At 42.4% G+C, this 26285-nt stretch overlaps 1 long non-coding RNA gene across 2 annotated transcripts; it reads right to left on the bottom strand.

Annotated features, from left to right (window-relative positions):
- Positions 1-4885: 4885 nt before the first annotated feature.
- LOC139355392 (uncharacterized) lies at positions 4886-25470 on the bottom strand. 2 transcript variants are annotated; one of them, XR_011614591.1, is made up of 4 exons: positions 25095-25470; positions 23979-24097; positions 10567-11028; positions 4886-7012 (listed from the first exon to the last, which is right to left on the bottom strand). It is a non-coding gene; the product is annotated as an uncharacterized lncRNA (long non-coding RNA). The 2 variants fall into 2 exon arrangements; XR_011614592.1 differs by lacking the exon at positions 23979-24097.
- Between the last annotated feature and the right edge of the window lie 815 nt (positions 25471-26285).

The raw sequence follows: 26285 nt of genomic DNA, 5'->3' as shown, positions 1-26285 counted from the left end.
GGAAGACACTGGAAGAAGAAAAGTGTCAACCCAGAATTCGGTGTCCAGTGAAAATATCTTTCAAAAGGAAGACATCTGCAGATAGGCAAAACATGAGAGAATTCATCACCATCAGACTTTCTCAAAGAAAACAGCTCCAGCTGAAGCAAGGTTGGACCAGATGAAAACTGGGAGGTTTGGAGAGGAATGAAGAGTCCCAGAAATGCATCTGCAGCTTTTCATCTTAGCAGACTGAAATGGATCTAATGAGCCCAGCATTTCCTTGATTTTCTGGAATAGGTTTTTTGCAAAAGGCAAAGACAAGCGAGACTCAGCCCCATTTCTAAGGCAAGCCCAGTAGAGTCATTGCCTTTAAATGCTAGCCACAAAGTATGGTCAGCTTCATTTGTACAATGCCCAGGGCATCCAATGAAGAGGAGAAACCTTCATCTCTGCTTCATAGGCTGAACTGACATTCTGTGGACATTGATTCCACCTGGCCTCCACTGGAAAACAAATGTACCCTACATCCTTACCCAGAAAAAAGTCCTCTGCATGCTTCTCTTGTTCAGGATTACCCAGGAATAGGGTGTCCTGGCATGACAGAAGAATTGGATGCAGCCATTGCAGATCCAGACAGAATACTGCTTAAACAATAAAGAAAAGTCATCAATTGTATATTTATATCAATGGCTTAAAATTGACCATTGAAAATCTTGCTTAATCAAAACAGACACTGCAAGAGTCAGTACCTACACCAGATTTCACGTCAAAGAAGGTAGTTTTTGTCACAGTAAGCATGGATCTGTTTGCATTAGGGAGAAAGCTCCTCTTAAAACATAAGAACAATGATGTAATAGAGAAAAACAAAACTTGATTGAACCTTTCCATAATGTATGCATAGAGCAAAACATCACATTGTACTCCATAAATATAGTTATTATTTGTCAATTTAAAAAATTATTAAAACACCTGACATATACTCTTCGATGGATGTAGGATGTTGATTAAGCCTAATGAACTTAGAGTCCTTTCCATGTCAAGCTTCTTGTGACATATGCTAGGATTCGTCCTCCTAGACAAAAACCAATAAAAAACAAAAAATAAAAAATGTCTCCCCGCCCAAGATACAGACGTTTTTAGGTAAAAACTCCACAGGGTGGAGGCAGCCATCTAATGTCCACTGCTGGGCTTCCCCAGAGGAAGCAGCATCGCACTCTTGGTGAGGACAGTGACGCAGAGAGTGAGGTGAGGTCTGCTGGCTGGGGAGGCCCACTCTCCAGGGCTGCACCCCAGCCCTGCCAAGCAGACTTCTGACACAGGCTCGGTCTTTCCAGGCACACACTACCACTAAATTCACTCACTGATAAAAATATTCATTTTGTGCCCATTGTATACCAGGAGAGCTTATAGCTCCAGGGACAGGGCAGTGAGCAGGACATGGTCCCCGAGACATCGGGGAGATAGCAAGTGGAGGTACAGATGAGTTCCCCCAAGTCTACCACACACTGTTCCCTGCAGACAGCTGCCCACAGTATTGTGTGTTACACCTAGAGGGACCATAATCCAATCGGGCCTGGAAAAGTTCTGCAGATAAAGCAGCACCTCCAGGGAGACTTGCAGGACATTTAGGAATAAATGAAGTGGCAAAAGACACTGTCATTTCCATCTATTTACTTCATGGCCAAAATCAAGGTATAGAGAATGGTCATCATTAAATCCGACAGATTTTCTGCAATTGCTTCCAACTCGTGAAAGAAGTTCATGTTTTGTACTTTGGGGAGGTACTAAGTGTAAACATCTGGGCAGCTTTTAATGCTGAGGCCTGATGCAATAATGAGTGAGTCATAACGTTTTACAAATACAGAGCTAAGACCACAATTCTTCCCAAATGTCCTTATTCATATGGAAAAATAAATATTTGTTTAATATTTTTGGTTCAACCATTAGAGACATGACTTGAGAATAGAGAAATCTGATGACAAATATTTTTTTTCTGGCACTCGATGTGATCATCAGTGGCATGAACGTATTAATACTTAAAGTGGCATTGTATAGAATCACGCTTTCATTCTCATGATGTGATTACCAACTTGGTTCCAATCATTAGGGCTTGGAGAGTTGACTCAAGAACAATTGAGCAACCTCCAAATCCTGCTTCGTTTCTCAGCTGCTGCCTAAAGGTTCACACTGTTTCTCCAGTGTGTTGTAAGGACTCGAATCTATTGACATGCAAAATCTCCAACAGAGACTAATGCTTTAAAACTCCACATCTTATGGGCAATGAGGTCTGAGAGTGCATATTCTCAGCGTGCTCTTTGTGGAGAGGAGAGAGGGGAGAGGATGAGGGCCCAGAAAGGAATAAGCAGGGTACAGACAGGTGGGTTGGGGATTCGGAAAGGGGATTTTGTTCTCTTAAAGTGTGTCCTCGCGTCAGCCAGGATTGGGGGACTGAGATGGCAGCCTGGACTTGGATGACACCACACACACGCTTACTCCTTCACTCCCCGTATTTTGGGCTTCACATCAAACCTCACTCTCCTCACTGCACAGACAGCCTCTGACTCACGATGGTTTGATTTACAATTTTTCAACTTCACAGTGGCATGAAACCATTGCAACTTTGACATAATGCACAGTATTCAATACATCACGTGAGATAGTCAAGACTTCTTATAAAGCAGGCTTTGTGTGAGACGATTTTGCCCAACTGTAGGCTATTGTAAGTGTTCTGAGCATGTTTAAAGTAAGCTAGATTATGAGGGTGGTTAGGTTAGGTGTATTAAATGCATTTTTGACTTATAATATTTTCCACTTATGATGGGTTTATCAGATTGTAACATCATTGTAAGTCAAGGGGTATCTGTATTCTAAATGCAGCATGGAAATAGCAAAAAGATGACAGTTAGGCTTACAAAAAAGAATTGAATGCCCCCAGTCTCTCACACTTTTATGTATTACAAAGTACTAAAGTTCTCAATAAAGAAAGCCATTAATATCCAAATATTCATGACAAGTAACATTACTGTGTCATGATTTGGCCCCTGTCCCAATGAATACACAAAGTATATACACAAGCAATTTGTAAGCAAGAAAAACACAAATGTCACTAACAAACATTTAAGAAAATACTTGACCTCATTTCACATTAAAGCAATGAGGTATGTATCATCTTTTACCTATAACATCAGAAAAGCTGAGAGAAAGAGGAGAGAGTGCCTACCGTTGGAAAACTCCTGAACAGTTCTGTATGTCTGAAGACTGCACCCTTTTTGGAAAGAAATTTGACAATGCATATTAAAAGCCTGAAAAACAGTCATACAGTTTTATCCATTAATTCTACTCTTGGGAATCTATCCTAAAGAAACAACCTAAAATTCAGAAAGGCATTAGGAAAAAAAATATTTCCATTACAGCAAGGTTTATCATAATGAAAACTTCAAAACAACTTTCCTATCCAACATCAAAGAGATGGTTAATCCAAACAGTACAATCCAGGGGTGATATTCAAAATAATTCCTAGCTGTATTTCATAAAGCATGGCATGGCCAATTGGAACAAATGCCAGCCCATCAGCATGGACACCAGCCTGTCACACAGATGTGCACTGACACAGATGTGCACTGAGAGAGTACCAGACTTGTGCAACCACACCTTGAATGTGCTTCAAAAAGCCATGGAAATGTTTATGAGGGTTTCCTAGAAAATGGGGAAATACTTATTATACGTAAATATATATTTGAAAAGAGCCAAAGACTGGTGGAGCTATAATAAAATGTTAACCATGGTCATCTCTGAATCTTGGGATAATAGATTTTTTCTTCTTTATGGTTGATTTCATGTTTATAATCAGAAAAAAATTGAAATTGTTTCAGCAGCATAGTTCTAAATGTTCAAATGTCTTCACTTATCTGCCCAGGACTTCCATGGGATACCATCTTTCAGCCTAACAGGAGTGCATATTAATTGATTTTTCATGCCCATCCATAGAACAGTCTGGAAAACATTATCCACAGTTAAAATAATTAAGAGAGCGATTGCACTTTTGTGCTTTATCAGATAATATTTCCCCCCACTGTTTTGTTAACATTTAAAGATTTTAAAATTATATTTAGGAGGTAAATCTAACTTTTGTAAATTAAAATGTTTATGGAAATAAACATGGATTCACATGCAGTCGTAACAAATAACAGAGAGAGAGCCCATGTACTTTTTATTCATTTTACCCCAATGTTAACTTCTTTCAAAACCATAGTACAATATTACAACAAGGATGCTAACAGTGAGACAATCCACCTGTCTTATGCAGATTTCCCCAGCTTTACTTGTACTGAACGTACAGATGCTGAATCTACGAGGATGCTCCTCCATCTACCAGCTGGTTAGACTTGAACAGGGTGCTTTGGTCAGGATACTCTCCTTATCAAAGAAACTAAAGGGGTTTTTATTTTAGTGCCCATTGTAACAGGCCTAGTTTCACAAAATTATTTAAGTAGAATAAATAGTCCCTGCAGCGCTCTAAAGAGTTCAATTCGGTGTCCGTTTATCCACACCAGAGTGTCAGTACTCTCTAATATGCAAGTAGCCTTCTCTAGAAAGAAAGATAAACTAAATTCTCAAACTTCCCCTACCACTTTGGACCAAGTTTCCTACCACTTTGGAACAGGAGTGTACTGGCCATAGCCATTGGTGATGGGCAGGGAAGTCAGCAGTTGAGACACAGATTATCATACAGAACTTCCTGAGCAAGCAACAGGTGCACAACCCCCGGAACTGAAAGATGAAACCAAAGTGCAAACCGTCCTTAGAAGTCAGTAAGCTGGGGGCCAGACCAGACACGGGACTGGCCAGAGAGGCTCATGTGTCATTAGAAGGTGACCTTCATTATCCAAGGATATTAGCCCTGTCCTTTCTGGAGTTTCAGATTTAGTGATAACTCCAGAAGCCACTGCCCACAGTCAGATGGGTGTCACTTAACGGACTGTTGTTGACCACGAATGTTGTAATGAACACACTTGGCTGTAGGAAAATGTAGAAGTGTCAATTCAAGATACAGCTGCACATATAAAACATGGCAGCCTAGCCATCTCTAATATATCATAGGCTAATCAGCACTTTTAAAAACAAAATAAAAGTAATTGTTAGGAATATGAGTATGAATTATCCCATAGAAAGCACCTTCCAAACTGCTAGGAAACGCCCCAACATGGAGAGCTTAGGGAATCCCCTTGTGCCCGTTGATGCTAGAGTGTATAATGGTGGTCTCTTTGGGTGGTATACTAGTCTGCTTGGGCTGCTGTAGCAGAATACCACAGATTGGGTGGCTTAAAAACAGAAATTTATGTTCTCATGGTTCTGGAGTTCAAGGTGCTAGCATGGCTGGCTTCTAGTGAGGACACTCTTCCAGGGTTGCAGGGAGCCACCTTCTTGTTGTGTCCTCACATGGCCTTTTCTCCATGCTTGTGCATCTCTGATGCCTCTTCCTCTTCTTTGCAAGGACACCAGTACTACTGGGTTGGAGCTCCATTCTTATGGTTTCATTTAACCTCAATCACCTCCTTAGAGACCCTGCCTCCAAATACAGTCACACCAGGGTCAGGGCTTCAGTATATGAATGTAGGAGGGTACGATTCGGTCCATAACAGGAAGCTTTGAAAACTACAGGTTCTAATTAAATTTCAGAAGTCATTCAGGTACCATCTTAAAAGACCAAGTTCTTTTCTCACACTTAGAGGTCCCAGTTCTGGAAGAAAGGACCCTGGTGTTCAGAACAGCACAGAAAGCAGTGAGGCCTGGAGGTGCGCAGGCTGAGGGGATGCTTAAGTGGGAGCTGAAATGTGAGCACCCAGGGATGCCTTCCAACTTCCAGCCCTATGTCCCACCCTGACAACCCTCTCTAGCCTCACACCCGCTTTCCCCCCAGGAGTCAGACTAGAAGAGGACAGTGTTGGAGGTGTTATTACACCTGTACATGTTCCATTAATACATGTGGAAATATTTCCTTAACTTCACTCTTCCCTTTCTTCCTTCTCCCACCATAATGCCACTAGAATTTTTGCTTATATGAGTTTCATCTACAAAGGATTCCCAGAATGTCCACCACATGTCAAACATGATTATTGGCTGACCTCACTGACAACTTCAGATTTCTGGAAATTAAGAGGGAGGAAGGTTGAATCAAGGGGTATCTTAGGCAATATGTTTTGGGTGAAGAACCAATAAAATCAGAACAAAATAGTTGCCAAATTTGGATATTGGGATTTATGGGAGTCTTCTCCTCTCCTCCCCTTCCCTCCCTTTCCCTCCTCTCTCTTCCTCTCCCCTCCCCTCCCCTCCTCTTCCCTTCCCTCCTCTCCTTACCTGCTGCCCCCATGGCCAAGTATACAGCTCTTCTGAGACACTTTTGATGTGCTTCATAAATGTTTCTTTCTTATCTATGGCCCCTGCAACTATGCAAACTTCTTTAGGACAAGAATTTGGTCTTAGATATTTTTCTATTACCTTGAATATCTCAACCACCTGCAATAGCTTAGGCCATGTAGTCAGCATACCACAAAAATTTTACTGAATTAGAATTAAACAGATTATTAAAGAGGTAAAGCTAGTTTTCCTTTAATGATGCTGATCAAAAACTGGCAAACTTAATGCAAGGGAAACTCTTTTCTAAACTCAAACCATCACTGAATAGGCCCTAATGTAATACAATAGTCATTAAGCACCTACTTACTATAGACAAAGCACTGCTAAGTACTCTAGATGATACAAACACAAATGAGAAAAATTTCTGTTTTCAAAGAGTTTGAAGTATAAGAGAAGAAATCAAAGAGGTACCTGGATATTTGTGCTCCATGTAAGGCATTGGCCTTGAAATCGGTATTTAAATGGAACATTCCCAAAGCTTCAGCACATGTGTGGCAGCCCCAACATGGTGCCTACCAAGAATCAGGGCACACATGAGGAAGTCAGGCCATTCCTTCCTTCTCATCCTTTCCTCAAATGAGAGAGACTGGTGCTTCTGAGTTGAAGACTCTATCTGAAAATGAAGAGAATCAGGCTTTGATATCTGTAGCATGTGAACACAGGATGGCCGTTATTAGTTTACTATCCAGTGTCCACCTTCCCACCCACTTCTCCTTAAAGATGCCATATGAATTGCTATCCCATTATCCTCCCCTGCTCCATGGGCTGTGGGGAAGGCTGACACTACATGGTGCCAGGGGTGACCAAGGCAGCATCTTTCCTTCCCTGGCCACAGCATCTGGTCGTTTGACATAAACCATCTGATCAGGGTTCCTCTCAGATTGTTGCTTGGGAAAATGCCCTCTCTCTGTGGATTGTCCCGAATCCTTCCTAGAAAACAGGGGACCCAGCTTTCAGACGAAGCGTGACTGCAGAAGGCGGGTCTTGATGACATCATCTGGCCTCTGAACCAATCACCTCTGATATCTGCCCTACTCTGTACCTTTAGCTACATGAGATTTTTAAAAAATCATCTTTTTTGCTTAAGCAGTTTGATTTGGGTTATCTGTTATTTGTAAAGAATCCTAACTGATAGGCACACCATAGAAGGAAAGGCCCAGGAAATTTAAATCATCTTGGATAGTTTCTTCGGGAATCCTAGTCTTTTGGTTAGGACATAGGTGTCTGCTCACAGGCCTCAACTTGAGATGTTCATGCCGGTGCAGAATGGAAAGGACTTGACATCTAAAGAAGAACTTAATAGTCTGGCACTTATCGTTGGCCTTGGGAAGTCACTTTTTCATTTTGACCCTCAGGTTCATCACCCACAGAACAGGAGAGACGGTGTGTCCCTGGAGTTCTTGTGAGACACCAATCAATCCAATCATGAATGTGGTGGGCTTGTTCAGAGTGTAAAGTGGATATTAACAACATTTCGACCTGAGCCAATATACACTTCAGTGGAATAATGGGTGATAAAACCAACTTACCCATTTATGTGGAATCACTGGTCTACTTGGCAGAGGATCAACAACTCTGCAAAACTTCCAACACAAGCTAGAGCTGTGGCCAGAGGTACAAGTTTACTTCTCACTCCTTCAACACAGGGCCGAGGTGCTAACCCAGCCAAAAACCATCTTTGGAAGGGGACTGAACACTCCCCTGCCCTAACTATTGCCCCTCTAAGTATTTTTTAATCTCAAATATTAAAAAAAAAAAAACAGTTAAAGATTAAAACCACATTATGCAATCCAGCATCTAAGTACCATAAGAAGAAATTAAAGTTCTCCTTTTTTGGAGGTATGTTCCCATCTGGTAAACATCTTCAGGAATAGTAAGCATAGAGTCCACAGAGAAGAATTTAAAAGATGTGAAATGCATCAACTGTGTGTTTTCTACAAACTTGGCATTTGACGTCTCTTGTCCTCAATGTCTGGCCTTACTTCGTCACTGATGCCAAATGTTTAACTCAGAAAGATAAGATTCAAGAAGATGATAAGGGCTGCTCTGTTCCTCTAACACAAGAACATTTATTTTTGCCTCAAAGGAGCTTACAATATATTCAGAAAGGGGAGCGTGTACTCCCTGGTGTCCCTAGGAAGATCACATAAAACTAAATCACAGACATTAAAGTAATAAATCTTTCTTTGTGTGGAACCCAAACTAATCACAGGAGTAAGATCCCAAGGGGAGGCAGGGTGAGATGGAGGGGAGGACAGAAGGAAGAAAGAGGAGGTTTGATGAAGGGCGTTAATTTTTCTCCTTAAAAACAATAAAAAAACCTATAAACTGCTGTTCTCTCCATCAGTCATTCATTACTGGCCATGAGAGTCTATCCTAAGGTGTGTCCCTTGGGTGAAACTGCCTCAAACTAAACATTGCATGGCTAAGATAACAGACATGCAGAAGTAAAAGATAAAACTGAAACGAGATCTCACAAATATTGGCAGCAATCTTTCCCAAAAGTGAAAATAAAATGAGAATAAAGAATTTTAGTGACTTCATATATAGCTTATATATATTTGCTTTCAGGTATTATAATAGAGACAGAGAAAAATCCTTCCTGTAATAAAAATGTAACCACTTCTCTCTCCCAAAAGAAGACAGAAAATAAAATGAGATTTTTAAAAATTCAATTACCTAGTGCCAAACAGTAACCTAAGATGGATACCACATCAACATTAAAATATAAATTAACGCTTTAAGAGAAAACTATCAGTTCTAGATTGAATGAAAACCTCTTTTCTAGGATACTTAAAACATCTTTCAGCAAATCTAAACAGCTGTGACATGGCCAAGAGCCAAGCTTCACACGGCATCCTGAGACAGGGGACATGGCCACTCCACATCAAATTAAATTTAATTCATCTACTAGAATCACCAATATTGAATGTTTTATTCCCCATATTCCTGGGAAATATAACTTCTGGATAGCACTCCTCTAACTTTTTCCCCTACCCAGAATGTATTCACCTGCTGTTCATTGTTGCAAATACATGTTAATGTTAAACAAAATAAAATATAAATAGAAAGGCAATTTATTGTTTCTACCACGAAATTCTAAAGCCAACAATAACCTCCATAATTATTCACTGCCAAGCTCTAACCCTCAATGTGACTATTTGTAGATGGGGTCTATACGGGGATAATTAAGGGTGGGATCCTAATACAACAGAGCTGACACCTTATGAGAAAGGAAGAGACACCAGAGCCCCCTCTGTGTGTGTGTGTGTGTGTGTGCGCCATGAGAGGATGCAGTGAGAAGGCAGCCGTCTACAAGCCAGGAAGAGAGTCCTCACCAAGAACTCAATTGGCTAGCAGCTTGGTCCTTAGACTTTCCAATCTCCAGAACTATGAGCGACAAATTTCTGTTGTCCAAACCAAAATAAAATGTATTCACTTTCTTTGTGTCAAGAAAACGAGCTTGTTCAGAATTTTTTAAAGGAAAGAAAAGAGAAAATAAACAACTGAAGTCTGAGAACTTGCTGGTATTCAAGATTAAAAGATGTTAGGCCTTGTTTAAAAATAGTGAGATTCCCCAGCTTAGTGATTTCAAATCAAATCATTTGACATTGACACTTTGGGGATATTAATATCCACAATGTGCCAAGAAATGTGATACATAATGTCCCTTAACTGCTCTTAAGGGAACAGGGATTTTTTTAGTCTATATGTTTATTCATTGACACGTAAGCTCACTGTGTATTTAAGGCCATGATAAATTATGCTGAGTGCTTTGATACATGAACCACATTCATCTGAGGTTTCTAGGAATTAAATTTAAATCAAATATTGCATAGAAAGTGGCAGCATTTCACTTCAAACTCTTCTCTCATCAAGCTTTGTTTTTACAAAGTCCAGTGCAAATATTGACCATGTTTTATAAATTTCAAAGGATCTTGATTAGAGAAAGCTTTCAGGTAAACAGCTTTATTTATCTCCCTTAGTTTCATTGTAGGATTCTGTTTGGGGGATATTCATGTTGGTCAATTAACTATTTTTTCCTTAAATTTCTCTTAACACACAATTCACAATGCTCTAAAGATAAAGTAACCCTACCCCTCAGTTAGCATCTGGGGTTAGCATTTTAGCACTCTCAACGGTGAACGGGTTTGGGAGAGGACTTACATGGTTACTCTAGAATTTCCATTTGGTGAAACACAATGAAAACAATGGGGTGGGGGAGGTTGGGCAGATGCAGGAGTTCAAGGAATTCACAGAGCAATAATGAACCAAAGCCCATATAGTCTATCCACGTAGGTGGGTGTTCACATGAGCATGAGCAGGGAGAGGGAGGCCAAGGAAAGTCCTGACTCCATGGCCGAGCTTGGCTATGCAAGACTTAACAGACTGTGTCCTGCTCCCTGTGCCACACAGTGACCTCGTCCCATGTCCTGTGAGTTTGGTTATGGTCAGGAGGAGAGCACCCTGGCCGGGCTGAGTACAGCCCCTGCAACCAGAGTGCCGTGCTGCTTCTCAGTGGGAAGGTGTAGTGGGCAGTGCTGGGGATCTTCTCAGTCCTTCATATTCTTGTCGATGGAACCACAGAGTCACTGCTCTCCAGGATGTTTGTGATCCACTGGCTTAATCCTCCATTAAAAAAAAAAAAAACAGGTGAGAAGGCTGAGGGTCAGTGAGGGAAAATGACTTGCCTGGCCTCATAGGGGTATTCATCCCATTGGTAGGACCAGTGCAGGTGCCCAAATCCTCATCTTCCCATTCTCATGGAGTCAGCCTCATTGCCATCATCATTGCGGCTGGTCCTCATGAAGCACTCTATGTGTCAGGCATGGCGTTGAGCAATTTTACCTGAAATATCTCACTAACCCTTCAAAATTAATCAGTGCATTAAGGATTTTGTTATCACCGTTTTATATGTAAGAATGAGGATTAGCAATATAAAGGTCTCACAGCTACTAAGTTCTAGGGACAATAATTAAACAAAAGCAGTTCACTCCACTACCCTAACCCTGAATCACTTCTTTGATTTCTACAAAGCACCCAGAGGATTGTTCCTTTCTCGCCTTAAATGGGACAGCCCAGAGATTAAGAAGTTCATGTCTTATAGGCAATCTCAAGTCCAAGGGAAGAGGTGATGTGATTTTATGTTTTTTAAAAAAGTTTTATATGTATGTTTATTTTTATTTTTATTGTATATATATTTAACGTCTATAGCATGACATTTTGACACATATACACATAGTGAATTATTACTACAGTCAAATACATTAACACATTCATCACCTCACTTAGAGATCTTGTGTGTGCATGTGGTAAGAGCACCTAAAATCTAATCTCTTAGCAAACTTTCAGTATACACACAAAAAATGTCATTAACTATAATTGCACCTGCTGGACCTCAGAGCTCTAGGCTTATTCAGTCTACACACCTGAACGTTTGCACCCTTCAATCTACATCTCCCCTTCTTCTTCCCCTTCTTACCCCTGGTAACCAATATTCTACTCTGTTCCTATGTATTTGACTTTAAAAACAAAAAAATCCACATATAAGTAAGATCATGCAAACATTTTTCTTTCTGTGTCTGCCTGTTTCACTAGCATAACATCCCCCAGATTTGCCCATGTTGTCACAAATGGCAAGATTTCCTTCTTTTTAAAGGATGACATGTACACCCACAGAGAGAGACACACACACACACACACACACACACCACTGTTTATCTGTTCATTCACTGACAAACAGTAGGGTGCTTTCCCCATCTTGGACACGGTGAATAGTACCGTAGTAAGCAAAGGAACACAGATCTCTTGATGAGGTGCTGGTTTCATTTCCTTTGGGTTTATACCCAGCAGAGGGATTTCTGGGTCATGAGGTAGATCTATTTTTAATTATTTTGAGGAAACCGCCTAGTGTTTTCCATAACGGCAGTTCTAATTTACATTCTCACCATGGTTACCTTCTCTCTACATCCTTGCCAACTCTTACTCTCTCTTGGAGTTTTTGGTAACAGCCATCCTAACAGGTGTGAGGTGGTATCTCATTGTGATTTTGATTTGCGTTTCCCTGATGGTTAGAGATGTTGAGGCTCTTTTGTCTACCTGTTGACCATTTGTATGCCTTCTTTTAAAAAAGAAGGTCCTATTGCAAATTTTTGGTCATTTTTTAAATTGGATTATTTGTTCTTTGTTTTTTGGGGTTTTTTTTTAAATTTGTTTGTTCGTTTGTTTGTTTTCCTACTGAGTTGTGCAAGCTCCTTATATGTTTTGGATAGTAACTCCTAATCAGATGCATGGTTTGCAAATATGTTGTCTTATCCCATAGGCTGCCTCTTTCCTCGGTTGACTGTTTCCTTTGCTGTGCAAAAGTTTTTAATTCGATATAGTCACACTCGGTTATTTTTGCTGTTTTTGTCTGAGCTTTTGGTGTGATATCAAAAAAAAAAAAAAAAACATTGCTAAGGCCAATATCAAGGAGTTTTCTTCTTATGTTTTCTTCTAGGAGTTTTACAGTTTCAAGTCTTATGTTTAGGTCTTTAATTCACTTTGAGCTGATTTTTGTATATTGTGTGAGATAAGGGCCCAGTGTCATTCCTTTGCATGTGTATATCCAGTTTTCCCAATACTGTTTATTGAAGAAACCATCCTTTCTTCACATATTTAAATCAATCAATGCGGCATACCACATAACCTCATGGTCATCTCAATCGATGCAGAAAAAGCATTTGACACAGTTCAACATCCTTTCATGATAAAAATTCTCAACAAAACAAGCACAGAAGAAAATTTCTTCAACATACTTAAATGCTATTTAGGAAAATGCCACAGCTTATATTGTAATCAATAAGGGAAAACAGAGCTTTTTCTCTAAGAAATGGTACAAGGCAAAAATGCCCAATCTCACTACTTCTCTTCAACATAATACTAGAAGTAATAGCAAGAACAATCGGACAAGAAAAAAGTCATCAGAGACACTCAAACCAGACAGGAGGAAGGAAAGTTATCCCTGTTTGCAGATAACATGCAGAAAAAAAGTGTCAAAACTAATCAATGAATTCAATAAAAAAGCAGACTACAAACTCAACATACAAAAATTCAGTGGCATGCCACTTCACCAACAACAATCTCCCCGAAAAAGAAATCAAGAAAATGATCTCATTTACAATAGCAACAAAAAGAGGAAGATACTCAAGATTGAAGTTAACCTAGGAATTAAAAGATCTGTGCAGAGAAAACTGTAAAACACTAATGAGAGAAATGGAAAAAGACATGGATAAATGGAAAGCTGTCCTGTGTTCATGGACTGCAGGAATTCATATTGTTGAAACGTTTATACTACCCAAAGCAATCTGTAGATTCGTGCAATTCCTACCAAAATTCCAATGGCATTTTTCACAGAAATAGAAACAAGTAATTCTAAAACGTTCGTGGAACCACAAAGGACCCCAAACAGCCAAAACAATCTTGAGGAAAAAAACAAAGGTGATGTGATTTTAAAGCACTCTCAGCACGCTTGCCTGAAAAAATGTTTTATCTGCCCACTCAACTCAGACTGGAAAAGAACGTCTCAGCCTCCTCCTTCCAAATGAGCGAGTGAAGGTCCCCAATGGGAACCAGTTGTTCCCTCGTGAGTCCCTTACTTAATGAAGCCCTAGGGGGATTGGTTGTGTCTTCAGCTTCTGTCCTTATAAAGAAGGTGAGAGCACTCAACAGAAACAGAGCTTGAAGAGTTCGGCAGGAAGGACATTTGTGAAGGCTCTGGTCAACTGTGCAGCTTCGGAACGCCTGCCAACTCTCACCCACCCCGTGCTCTTGGACTGCACACAAACCTCCCGGCTTGAGTGGGAGACGTGCGGGCAGATCCCGTTCTCCACACCTGGGGACTCCAGAGGCCTTGGGAGATCACATTGAGGTTGCTGGCAGGAAAGTTGAAACTCATCCCAAGAACCTCAAAGACATCTCCAAGAAACACTCCTTGATGCAGCAGTCCATCACCAAAGGGCTAGTTGCGTCCCTCACCCTGTTTCCCAGCCTTGTCAGAAGAGCATGGCAACCATCATCAACCTTCTATGCGTCCTGCTCGGCAACTGTTGTCCCCTTCAGGGCCCTGCTGTGCAAGACCTGGCCTCTTTTCCCATGGCCCGGGCAGCCCAGAAATGTACTGAGATAGCCACTCCATTGGCACTTGCACACACAGACACACACACCACACAGACACACTACACACACACACCACACACACACCACACAGACACACTACACACACACACCGCACACACACCACACAGACACACTACACACACACACCGCACACACACCACACAGACACACTACACACACACACCGCACACACACCACACAGACACACTACACACAGACACACACCACAAACATACTACACAGACACACTACACACAGACACACACAGACACACATACACACCACACACACTACACACACACAGACACACACACATACAGACACACACACCACACATACACCACACACACAGACACACCACAGACACACACACCACATACACTACACACACACCACACAAATACAGACACACACCACACACAAACACCACACACACAGACACATACCATACACAGACACACATCACACCACACACATACACACCACACACACACACAGATACCATACACACACACACACCATACACGAAACACAACACACAGGCACATACACACAGATACACACACACCATACAAACAGACACAACACACACAGAGACACACACCACACACACTACACACACACTCATACACCACACAAATACAGACACACACCACACACACAGAGAGACTCACACACCACACAGACGCACACACCACACATACACCACATACATACACATAGACACCACACAGACACATACACACACACACACCACTCAGACACGCACAGACACACATACCCCACACACACCAGTCATACACCATACACACAGTGAGAAACACACCACACATATACCACACACACAGACACCCAGACACACTCACCACACACACACACATCACACACACACACCATGCACCACACAGACACACACACAGGCACACACCACACACAACACACAGACGCATACACACACAAACACACACAGAGACACACACACTCCAGACATACACCACACACAGAGACACACACACACATCACACCGAGCCACACACACCACACACACTGACACACACCCCCCACATATACACAGATACATACACACACACAAACACACCCCACACACAGACACACACGCACACCACACATAGGCACATGCACACAGTCTGAACTTATTTAAGAATCTGCAAATCACGCTAGCTACAGAGGGGGAAGTATGCTACTTCACTTTACCTCACGTGAAATTTAAGTGTTCACCAAGTTCCAAAGCAGTATACGTATGAATAATAGGAAACAAACTTAAAAGTAAACAAAGGCTGCTCCTGCATCTCCTGGCCCTTGTTATTTCCCATAGACCACAACATTTTAGGGTTTACTTTTCACTGAGTGTCAAGAAATGGTTTTCCGGAAGCATGAATTCCACCTCTTTCGTGAGAGAAAAATATCTCAGCACTCCTTGACTAAAAAACATAAACACAAGTAGAGCCATTCCATTAATTCATGACCTTTTGTAGGACTTTTTAAAAACAGATGTATCTTTAGGCACAGTGACTTCTCACTCACCTTTTCATTTTGATTGTTTAAAAAAAGACAGAAAATGAAGCCCTTTGGGTCCTCTGCCCACTGCATTCCTGTTCATCGATGTTGTCCAGTCTCTGGGGCAGATCGTTCAAAGATCTCTTTTGAAAATGCAGTTCCTCACGTAACAGCCTAGGGACTGTCTAGAAGTCAATCACATATGACCTAGGGACCCTCTGTCCTCACCACCAAGCGTGCCAGTGGCCCAGTTGGTGCAGAAACAAGAGTTACCACCGCAGCATGGATGAGCGCAGGATTCTGAAATGTGCTTTCATCCCCCACCTCCACCTCTCCCAGGAGAACACTTCACAGCTGCATTCGTCACCACCAGGGAGTCTAACTCACAAGGAAACACCAGTTTCCCTAAGCATTTAACTGACTTGAAGAACTTACCACACAGAACTGCTTGTGTTGAGCAAAATCTAACTGAAAACACATTTACTTAAAATTCTCAGCAAGACTTCAAGCACTGGGGGGGTGGGGGTGGCATTCAGACCAAGCAGCTTCTAAAATCATAAGACACGGTCCTCCATCACTTCACACATTAATGGGATGTTGAAAGTGTGTGACGTTGGAGACCTACACTAAGTTATGTATTTAGAGAGCAGCCATTTGCCTAATTACACCCAGATGACTACTTCCCAGTCTCTTGAGCTGAATAATCATCATTACCCGTCTCGTCTCACCGCCTATGATATGCGGTAATTAAAAATGCAATGGATTTGTCACTCAGACCAAATACCGGACTATGTTTCTCCAAGACCGTCTGAGCCTCAAAGGAGACAGAAAAAAACAATGAGGTCTGCAATCTTACCTTCTCTGCCAAGGACACTCCTCCAGCATTCTAACGCCTGACCTTCCCAACCTTCTCTTTAGCCTGAAAATATGATTGTATCAAAAATGAACTACTTCGATTTCTTGGTGAGAAACTGACTTTGTGATTGCTGGTTTCAGGATTAGGAAACTGTGTGAACGCAGGACTATGCTGGTCCGGCAGCTGAGAACCACTCCTCTGAAATAGTAAACCCAGGCAGAGCGGAACGAGCTCACCTTCCGAGAAAGCTGGCTCACGAAAACACAGAGTTACTGTGGCAGTCTTTTCACTGCTCTCCACACACTTTGAAAAAGTCCTCCTTTAATATTCAAAGCGACTCTGTTTGCTGTACTTTTGCAGTGATCCGGTATCGTTCCAGGCATAGTTCTGCGGGCTAAATTCTAGGAATCCACCAACAAACTTCAGAATCCCCCGATAAGAAATGGCAGTTGCATTTCATTTATGGCACCTTTTAATGGGTGGATAAACTGGAGCATAAGAAATTATTTAAACAAGATTGCCATTCTGACAGCTGAACTGATGGAGAAGAAAACCCAAAAGACCTGTCTCCCTTTCGCATTTACCTCACCTCCCCGAGCCATTCCCTTGTTTTCTGTAGAACTCTATCGGCAGGGTAGAGGGGGGAAGAAGAGGCTGACCATGTTTCTGAAAAATAGTGGCTGAAACTTTAATGCAAACTTCACAGAAACACATTGGAAGCCCACAGGCGGATGACGCAGGAAAGCATGGTGACTGCTGATTCTGTCCTGGGGCCTCCCACCTTCTCCTGCATCACACAATCCTTCACGGCCGTTCTTTCCCCCAAAACATCAAACCGCCTCTCACTACCCTGAATCTCTGTGACCTGAGAGTTCCACTGAAGTCCATACACAGAGGGAAGGACTTTGACTTCTCAGTTCAAACTTCCTTTCACTTAAAAAAAAAAAAAAAAAAAAGTTGTATAATATCCCCCACTCTCCGGCATTGATAACCAGTAAGCAGATTTGCAATTTCACAGGATTTGCCCAATGCAAAAAACATTTTTTAATTATCTACTTCTTGCTTGGAACAGTCTTACGATTCAAGAATTGAATCTTAGAGTAGGGTTTCAGGCACTGTCCTGTGGAGAGGGGGAGTAGGAGGTGGGCCCAGTTGAAACCACGCTTGGGAAGGAGGTAGCCCTCCTCTCCTGCTTGGTGGCTGCCCCCGATAGGACACTTTTGAGCAATGTCTTATTTCATGGTATCTAGAAAATAAAAAAGGAAAATGTAGTTTCTCCTCCTTAACCAAGAGAGCCCATCCCAATCCCCTAATCCTCCTTAAAAATATCCAAACAGGCCAGGCGCAGTGGCTCACGCCTATAATCCCAGCACTTTGGGAGGCCGAGGTGGGTTGATCACAGTCAGTAGATTGAGACAATCCTGGCTAACACGGTGAAACCCCGTCTCTACTAAAAATAGAAAAACTAGCCGGGCGAGGTGGCGGCGCCTGTAGTCCCAGCTACTCGGGAGGCTGAGGCAGGAGAATGGCATAAACCCGGGAGGCGGAGCTTGCAGTGAGCTGAGATCCGGCCACTGCACTCCAGCCTGGGCAACAGAGACAGACTCCGTCTCAAAGAAAAAATATATATATATAATATATACATTTATATTTTATATTTATGTATTACATATATACATATTATATATTTTATATATATTATATATTTATATATTATATATGTGTATATATACATATATTATATGTTTATATATAATATGTATTTTATATATATATTTTTTATATATATCCAAACAGCTCTTGTAGGTGCTTATGGTCTAATGCAGAAAACTTGAAACACTGCAACAATGTGCTGGACTGAAAGTCTGGGAGGAGCCCTTTCACATCTCAACACTAGGCCTGGAAAATCCTTGTTGTAAATGGACAGCTTAGATTCTGCCCAACAGTCAGGATTGTAAAGTTTATTCACGTGCACAGTGGTCTCGAAAGCACTTCTGTGTAATTAGGAGTGATTGTACTCACCGGTCAAATCTGACCAATAGATTTAATTCTCCAGAACCCAGTCAATATATTTCCCAAGGCACGATCATAAATACCATAAACCATTGTGTTCAAATCATAGTAATTTTCAAGATACAGGATGAATAAAATTCAAAATTGCAAGCCTACTTTCAAAAAAAATTTAGGTCTAACGATTCTTACTCTCATTCCCTGCTCTAGAACAGAAAAAGTGTACAATAGTAGAAAAATTAATATAGAAACTGCTGCACCCACTGTTTCTGGGTAATTTTTAAAAATTGTTGTAGTGCTTTATGCTTGAGGTCTCGTAAGAGATTTAAGATAAAACAAACACACAAATAATCTGTAAACACCAGCATTAAAAACACCTATGTAGGCAGAAGTACACAAAATCACAGGACATTTTTAAAAGGTGGTAGGAGTGGGGGGCTTTGAAAAGATCTGCAGGAAACAGACAGTGGTTGAAATGGCCTTATTTCCAGGCCACCCCAGGCTCCTCGTCCCCTGCTCCTGACTTGAATTGAGCTGGTGGACTCCCTCCCCTTCTCCATATCTGTGATCCAGCTTCCTGCTCACCCGCCCACAGCCCTCAAGTAGCCCGACTACAATTTCCCTTTGGCCTCTCTCCCACTACACTCCAGACAAATCCATCTGTATTCGCACCAGTAAACGTCCTCTTGCCAATTGAACCATTGATAAAACTACGTTACGACAACCTCCCTTGGAATGAGAATGAGCAACTCCTGAGTGACCTCACGGGAGGTGCCGGCCACGCTCTGCACAGCTCCAACTTCATTCCCCGATTTAGCAGACAGTTACCGAATATCCTTCTACACAGGCTGAGCTTGCCAAGATGAATGCACCGTGCCGCACCCGCAGAGGGAGTACAGTCCAGTCAAGGGGTGGGCTGGACACCAGAGCTCCTGGGGCGACCCAGCCTCACCAATAGTTGTTGTTTCCAGGTTTTTAAAAAATTAGCCATTTTCATTACCATTCAGGACATAGGCATGGGCAAAGACTTCATGACTAAAACACCAAAAGCAATGGCAACAAAAGCCAAAATTGACAAATGGGACCTAATTAAACTAAAGAGCTTCTGCACAGCAAAAGAAACTCTCATCAGAGTGAGCAGGCAATCGACAGAATGGGAGAAAACTTTTACAATCTACCCATCGGACAAAGGGCTGATACCCAGAATCTACAAAGAACTTAAACAAATTTATAAGAAAAAAATCAAACAACCCCATCAAAAAGTGGGGAAAGGATATGAACAGACACTTCTCAAAAGAACACATTTATGTGGCCAACAACATATGAAAAAAAGCTCATCATCCCTGGTCATTAGAGAAATGCAAATCAAAATCACAATGAGATACCATCTCACACCAGTTAGAATGGCGATCATTAAAAAGTCAGGAAACAACAGATGCTGGAGATGATGTGGATAAATAGGAATGCTCTTACACTGTTGGTGGGAGTGTAAATTAGTCCAACCATTGTCGAAGACAGTGTGGTGATTCCTCAAGGACCTACAACCAGAAATACCATTTGACCCAGCCATTCCATTACTGGGTATATACCCAAGGATTATAAATCATTCTATTATAAAGACACATGCACACGTATGTTTGTTGCAGCACTATTCACAATAGCAAAGACTTGGAACCAACCCAAATGCCTATCAATGATAGACTAGATAAAGAAAATGTGGCACACCATGGAACACTATGCAGCCATAAAATAGGATGAGTTCATGTCCTTTGCAGGGACATGGATGAAGCTGGAAACCATCATTCTCAGCAAACTAACACAGGAACGGAAAACCAAACACGCATGTTCTCATTCATATGTGGGAGTTGAACGATGAGAACACATGGACACGGGGAGGGCAACATCACACACAGGGGCCTGTTGGGGTGGGGGGCTAGGGGAGAGATAGCATTAGGAGAAATACCTAATGTAGTTGATGTTTTGATGGGTGCAGTAAACCACCATGGCATGTGTATACCTATGTAACAAACCTGCACGTTCTGCACATGTATCCCAGAACTTAAAGTATAAGAATTTTAAAAATAGCCATTTTAGTGGGTTTCTTCCTGTGTGTGTCTCTGAACTCCTCCTCTCTTTTCTCTCATATGGACATCAGTCACTGGATTTAGGATTCATCCTAAATTCAGGATGAGTCATCTTAAGATCTTCGATTACATCTGCAAAGGTTCTAATTCCAAATAGTCACTCTCTGAAGTCCCAGGTGGGTGTGAACCTTTGGAGAACATAAGTCAACCCACTGAGTAGGAAGTGGAAGTTGAGGTTCCCTTTTTTCCACATGAATATCCAGTTCCAGCAAGATTTCTGAAAATAACTTACTTTCTGCCACGATGCTCAAATATGCTTTATTCTCACCAAATTTTGGTCTGCTGGTTCTACCAATCACTGAAAGAGAAATGTTGAAGCCATGGAATTGTCTTTGTGGATTTTGTCTGTTTCTCCACCAGTTAGGTCATTTTCTTCATGTATTTTGAAGCTCTGCTATCAGGTGCACACATATAGAATTACTGTCAGTTTTTCCCTGTTCTTCATTTGGATAATTTCTATCGTCCTGCATCCAAAGGCACTATTCTTTTCTTCCGTCATATCCAAGCTGTTGTAAGCCAGTCTGGTAAATTTTTTTATTTCCCATATTATATTTCTCAGCTTCAGAATTTGTGTTTTATTCTTTTTAATAGTTTGGATTTCTTTTGTTAAAATCCCCAGCCATTCACCATTTTGTTTCTCTTTTGCTTCAAGTCTCTGAAATATCAGCTGCTTTAAGTCCTTGTCTGCTCATTCCCACATTCCCACCACATCCAGGTGGGTCTCCACTGACCTTTTCCCCTCCTGGTTATGGTGAACATCTCCCTGCTTCTTTTCACCTCTAGCGATTGTTTTGATCGTGCATTTAACATTATAGATGCCATCCTGCTGAAATGCTGGACTCTGGCATTGGAGCTATGTGTGTCTCTGAAGTCCTTCTCTTTTTTCTCTCATATGGACATCAGTCAGATGTAAGGGCTGCTGAGTTTTGCTTGGTGGGCGGTGAATTTATTGGTAGGACTGGCTGACCTTCGCAGGCTTCCATGCAAGATTAGCTGGAGAAGTCCCCGCATAGCCCTGCCTGGCAGCTGAGCAAGACCCGTGCATGGCGCATGTCGTTCTGTGTCTCTGTTGAATGCGGGTGAGCAGTGCGGTCTCCTCATCCTTCCATGTGCGTTACTCTGGACTCTCCATTCTGCTCAGAGTGTTCCTTGTTCTCCACGAGGCTCAACGGGGCCTCTCTGCAGATTTCTTCAGATCCTGTCAAACACCCAATGCAAACCTTGCCACCTCCTCACACACCCCAACCTCTACCCTCTGTCCTCAACTCCATGAGGCCACCGTGCTGTGCATGGGCTCCACCCGCTCATGCCACAGTCCAGCAAGAGCCCCTCAGCGATCCCACAGCACACCCCATGCACCCCCCAGGAATCCTACCCTTGGCTGCGGTCCTCAGTGTCTGTAAACAGGTGCTTCATGCATTCTGTTCAGTTTCTAGTTGTTGATGTGGAGAGGGATACTTCAGCACCAGTACTCTGTTGTGTCCTCCCAAATGGGCCCTAATTAGTATTTTCTTACTTTCTGGAAACTAAAGTTTGGCCACTTACTGTGTTTTCCTTTTTCTTCTTTTTTTTCAGACTTTCAGGAAGCTCCTCGGAAGTGAATCAGATAATGAAACAGAACAAGATCCGCCCTTGTGAGTTGCTAATTTGATTGCCTTTTTTCATCACCTTAATTTTAATTTTATTATAAAGTGTGTAGGCAACGCAGCTGAAAACTGTGAAGCCACAGGAGCTTAAGCGATAGATTCTATTCCTTCCATTTGACTCCACTGTCATCATTCCACTTCACATCCCTATCCCGTCCTACCTGGTCTCACAGTGACTGTCGAATCCCCCTTAGCCTGCATTCTGAACAAATGCACCTAGTTGGATTCCTCTCTAATCCTTGCAAAAACAAAACAATAGAAACACCTTTTGCTCATGTTTCTACCAACGTAAGCACTGCCTGCGAGCTCTGTGTGCCTTATTTGTGTTGTGCCCTCTGCAGTGCCCAGCAAGATGCCTGATCCGCAGTCGGCAGACAACAAACACCTTCAAGGCTCTGTTTGGTCAGGGCAGTCTTTAGATGAAAACCCTGCTCAGTGAGGAAACCGCAGTCCCACCAAAACAGGGCATTCCAGGAGCTTGTCCGTGTCAGCACAGACCTTCGCCTCTGCACAGAGTGTTGTGTTCCTCTCTATCTAGGCCATTTTTCTTTTCCAATGGCACCTTTAATTTGGATTTGGGAGGGGTTAAGATACTGGCAGCTCTTTGTTCTTCGAGCTTATAGAACAATAACAGAGCTAGAGTATTCTTCTGAGCAAGGTGATCTGCTGGTTGAGAACAATGATATGAGCGAGAAAGAGCAAATGTGTTTTAGTGTCAGCACTGAAGGACATTCCAAAGCCCTCATGCCTAGCTCAGACATAGGGCTCCACGCAGCTGCTGAACTTGTCCATTACTATATCAGTCAGGGTTCTCCAGAAAAACAGAACCAACAGGAGATGAGAGACAGGACAATTTTAAGAAATCTGCTCATGTGATTGTGGTGTGGCCGAATCCAAAATCGGTGATGCAGGTCAGCAGCTGGAAACTGAGGCAGGAGCCAGCGCCGCCGTGTTGAGGTGGAACGTCTGCCTCCATGGAAACCTCTGTCTTTAATAGCAAAGCCTATGGCTGACTGGGTGAGGCCCACCCACATTACAGAGTGTACTCTCCTTTACTTCAAGTTAACTGGTTGCAGACACTGAATGCATCCGCAGAAGACTTTCACAGCAACACCCAGATTCGCACTTGATTAAACACAGGTAAAGAATTGCTCATGGAAGCATCCATATAAACAAGTTTTAAAGGGATTGGTTTTAAGTTTCATGGCAAGAAATACAGAAGGTAATTAACGTACAGAAAATATTTACCCTTGGTCAGGTGCAGTGGCTCATGCCTGTAATCCCAGCACCTTGGGAGGCTGAGGCAGAAGGACTGCTTGAGGCTAGGAGTTCAATACCAGTCTGGGCAACATAGGGAAACCCTGTCTCTAAAAATAAATTTTTAAGTAGCTGGGCATGGTAGTGGACGCCTGTAGTCCCAGCTACTGGGGAGGGTGAGGTGGGAGGATCACTTGAGCACAGGAGGTCAAGGCTGCAATGAGCCATGATCACACCATTGCACTCCAGCCTGAGCAACAGAGCAAGACCCTGTTTCAAAAAAGGATAGAAAAAAGAAAGAAAGAAAGAGAGAAACAGAGAGGGAGAGAGGGAGAGAGGAAGAGAGGGAGGGAGGGAGGGAGGGAGGGAGAGAGGGAGGGAGGAAGAGAGGGAGGGAGGGAGGGAGGGAGGGAGGGAGGGAGGGAGGGAAGGAGGGAGGGAGGAATATTTACCCTTGCCAGTCATCAAAGAAATGCAAATTCAAACAAGATTCCACTTTTAACTTTTCAAATGGATGAGATGTTGTTCTTTGTCTGATATTTTTAGACTCCTTATTGTCCCTAAAGTCATGTCCATGGACTGTCGTCCCTCACCTTTTCCATAACAACATTTCATCCCAAATTTCTTGGGTATCTTGATTTTCTGTCAAATTGAGGCAGGACAAGAAAGAGATGGGGTCCTGCAGACACGTGACAGAGCAACCCAGGTCCTGATGGCATCAGACATCCAGGCATGTTCCTCCCCTACTTGCACCCCTTAGCACGTAGACTGGGTCACGGAGCAGGAAGGGGTGGGGTTGCTCCTAAATCTGCTGACAAAGTTGAATTCCTGACCATACAAGGAAGGACCTATCTGTCTCTTTGAATGATGCCTTCTGAGGTTACTGAAACCGGACTCTGGCGTTCCCTATAAGGACCTGAGCAGATCCAGCTGCCTAAAGACCAGAGGGACAGCAGCCTGACCCTCACGCCTTTCTCCTCATTTTAATGTCATCGTAATATTAAAATCACTGCCCAGGGTGGGGCTCCTCTGCCATTTTCTGATCACCTGATGCATGTTAGAGCATGAAGTCCCACTGTGCAAGCAAAGAAAAGACCAACGCCTCACCTGAACATGCCTGGACGTCACTCCATTCCCACCTCACCTTCCTGTAGATGACCTGCTGGGGGCTGGTGTCCAGATCCCTTTCCCACAGCTGCTCCGTGTACCCAGCCCCAGCCTGTGAGCCCGGCCTGAGAAGAATCTCTGCCTGGCCTGGTATCACCGTCCACTCACACCAGAGCCAAAGAACTCAAGGTCCAGTTGCAGTCACAAAATAAGCTCGTTTCTGAGCTTCTATAAAAAGCCAAGGAGGGAGGGGTTTTCAGTCACCGGGAGGAACAAGAAACCAAATAACCAAAAAGATGCAGCCGAGCCCTGGAGCTGCCGCACATCCAGCAGACATCATCAAACCCTTCGGGGAGCCAGGACAGAGGTCAGAACCCAGAACCCCAGGACGCCAAGATCGAGGTTCCTTCCCTCACCTAATTATTTTTAAAGTTGATACGATGTAACTGAAAACATTAAATTATATGTCACCTGCAGACACCAAAGCCATCCTGAAATGTAGGAATCTCTCAAGCCCTAGGCCGCCCTCGCCTGCCGCCTGGCTGTGCTGCCCACCTCCCTGGGCTGCGATCGTATATACGTGTGAGGATCTCAACAAGGTAATCCTGTCCTCAGCACACGCAAAGCCTTAGTTCACTGCACCCCTCCGGCGTACGGCAGGGCTATGGCACCCCTTAAAATTGTCCTTGATGAGATAAAGAATTGAAGGAAAAAAATCGGCAAAAACCTTTTTTCTTTTTCTTGCAAATAAAAAATATGACCAACATAGCAAGAGAAAAGAGTGGGAGAACAGAATCAAAGTAGCTTTAAAAATACATCATCTCCCAGAAGTCAGGAAGAACATGATTAGTATATATGACTATGCCAACACCAAACAAATTAAACTAATGCATGCTTTTAAAATACCGCAAACAAATTAGAAATCCATTTAAAAATATTTACAACATAGAAAACATATCAAGACCCAATTTCCTTTCTATACAAACACTACTCACAAATTGACAGAGGAAAAAAACTTAAATCACCTTACACAAAAATAAGCAAAGTTTAAAAACACAAACATTAAAATATGTACACATTTAACGTATCATTATAAAGGAAATTTAAATAAAAAGAAGACATAGGTTTTTACCTGCTAGATAAAAAACGATATAAAGAGCTTGGCAATTTTCAGTAAGGCCAGGAATAAAC

The sequence above is a fragment of the Macaca nemestrina genome, chromosome 16, assembly GCF_043159975.1.
Source record: "Macaca nemestrina isolate mMacNem1 chromosome 16, mMacNem.hap1, whole genome shotgun sequence".
Lineage (NCBI taxonomy): Eukaryota > Metazoa > Chordata > Mammalia > Primates > Cercopithecidae > Macaca > Macaca nemestrina.
The sequence above is the reverse complement of the archived record's forward strand: the minus strand, read 5'-3'. Positions and strand labels throughout refer to the sequence as shown.